Source organism: Dipodomys spectabilis, unplaced genomic scaffold (assembly GCF_019054845.1).
Source record: "Dipodomys spectabilis isolate Male_0828 unplaced genomic scaffold, ASM1905484v1 ptg000282l, whole genome shotgun sequence".
Lineage (NCBI taxonomy): Eukaryota > Metazoa > Chordata > Mammalia > Rodentia > Heteromyidae > Dipodomys > Dipodomys spectabilis.
The window spans coordinates 928,294-930,674 of NW_024870959.1; the positions used below are offsets into that span (position 1 = coordinate 928,294).

Below are 2,381 nucleotides of genomic sequence, written 5' to 3' on the forward strand. Positions count from 1 at the left end.
CACTCAGCTTTTTGGTAGTCACAGTAAGAAACAGTAAAATAAGAAAATAAATAAAACCTTCAATTAAAAACACCAAAGGAGCTTTAATAAAAATTCAGCAAAATTTATCTAGTATTTAAAGCTTAATCCTCAGATTTCAGCATTCTGAATAGCTAGGATTACAAATGTGAACTACTCTCACATGTTTGTTAGTTTTTTAAATACCAAGTCAGCCTTGTTACTTACCTGGCAGGGGAGATGCTATGATCACGAAGGTGGTTTTCCCAGGGCCAGGCTTATCTATTGCACTCCAGATTTGCTGACCCCTGAGATTTCCCCAAATGTGGGAAATTCGACTGCATAATTTGTGGTAGTGGGGGACTGTGTTAGTTCTCTCCACTGGATGGATAGATAGATAGATAGATAGATAGATAGATAGATAGATAGATAGATAGATAGATAGATAGATAGATAGATAGATAGATAGATAGATAGATAGATAGATAGATTAGATAGATAGATAGATAGATAGATAGATAGATAGATAGATAGATAGATAGATAGATAGATAGATAGATAGATAGATAGATAGATAGATAGATAGTATTGTATTTTATATTGGCCTCATCTGCTTTCCTGCACTCAGCAGTCACTTGGTCCTAAGGAGTACTGTAAAGGATGAGGTACCTCTAGGCCTACTTTGTAGTTGCTAGGAACTACAAGGAGTAGAGAAATCAGCTTGAACTCACCATGAGAAAATAAATGAGGAAGTTGGGTGCAGGTGGCTTACACATGTAATCCTAACTACTCAAGAGGCTGAGATCTGAGGATTGCAGTTCAAAGCCAACCCATGTAGGAAAGCTCATGAGATTCTTATCCTCAATTAACCACCAGAAGACCAGAAGTGGGCTCTGGCTCAAGTGGTAGAGCACTTCACTTAGGCTGAAGAGCTCAGGGACAGCACCCAGAGTTCAAGTCCCATGATTTACAAATAAAAAGAAAGAAAACAAATGAGTGACCAGAGCCAATGGCTCATACCTGTAATTCTAGATAGTTAGAAGGCTGAGATCTGAGGATCAAGGTTCAACACCAGCCTAGGAAGGAAACTCTATGAGATTCTTACTTCCAATTAATCACTGAAAACCGTAAGTGACAATGTAACTCAACGCGGTAGAGCACTACCCTTGAGCACAAAAGATCAGGGACAGGATCCAGGACCTGAGTTCAAGCCCCACAACCGACCAAAAAAAAAAAAAAAAAAAAGGAATGAGAAGCCACCTTAATGAAATAGCTAGGCAAGTACAAGATACAGAATAACTCCTCCCTTCCTTCTTTTCTTCCTTCTATTCCTTCACATCCTTTCCCCCTTTCTATCCTAGAACTTAAACTCAGGGCCTCATGCACTTTAGGTAGGTACTTTACCAGATGAGCCATACACCAGCTTTTTTTTGGCTTTAGTTATTTTTCTTTCTTTCTTTCTTTCTTTTGGTGGGGAGGGGGTCCAGTCATGGGGCCTGAACTCTGGGCCTGGGTGCTGTCCCTCAACTCTTCACTTGAGCCATAGCGTCACTTCTGGCTTTTTTTTTTTGCTTATGTGGTGCTGAGGAATCGAACCCAGGGCCTCATGCATGCAAGGCAAACGCTTTACCACTGACCACCTTCCCAGCCCTCATTTTTCTTTTGTTGGTTATGTTACTTGAACTCTGTGCCTGGGTGTTGTCCCTGAGTTCTTCAGCTCAAGGTGAGGGCTCTACTGTTTGAGCCACAGTACCACTTCTGGTTTTCTAGTGGTTTATTGGAGATATGAGTCTCACTGGGCTGCCTGGGCTGGCTTTGATCTGTGATCTTCAGATTTCAGCCTCCTGCGTAGCTAAGATTACAGGCATGAGCCACCTGCGCCCGGCTCGGCTTTAGCTATTTTTGTGGTAGGGTTTTATGTCTATGACCAGGCCAGCATGGACCATAATCCTTCTTTTTACCCTTTCTGAGTAGATGAAATAAGAAGCACAATGCATTGGGTTCAATATTAATTGCGATCCAATATTTTGAATGTTTTTCCTGGGCTAACATCAAATCATAATCCTCTCTGTATCTGTCAAGACCCAGCAGCTAGCATTACAAGTGTGAGCTCCCATCCCTGGCTCAAATTTCTGATGACTAAAATATCTGAACAAAGTTTTAATAATTTTAAATGTTGAATTTGGGGGCAATGGGTGCTCTTACTTGCCTAGTTGCAAATTGTACCAAAAATCCCAAATATTAACTTTTGATTTCCTAGAGTACATTAAATAAGCAGATAAACTTTATAAAGCAATTAACTAAAGAAAAAAGCTAAACAGAATACATCCTTACCATTGTAACTTTGGACTAACACCTTGTCAATCATTGCTTACATCATAGTT

General features: G+C 40.1%; 1 non-coding gene across 1 annotated transcript; it reads left to right on the plus strand.

The window, feature by feature from the left end:
* The first annotated feature begins 217 nt into the window (after positions 1-217).
* Positions 218-381, plus strand: LOC122126539. The gene has a single exon (XR_006150965.1). It is a non-coding gene; the product is annotated as a U1 spliceosomal RNA (small nuclear RNA).
* The last annotated feature ends 2,000 nt before the right edge of the window (positions 382-2,381 follow it).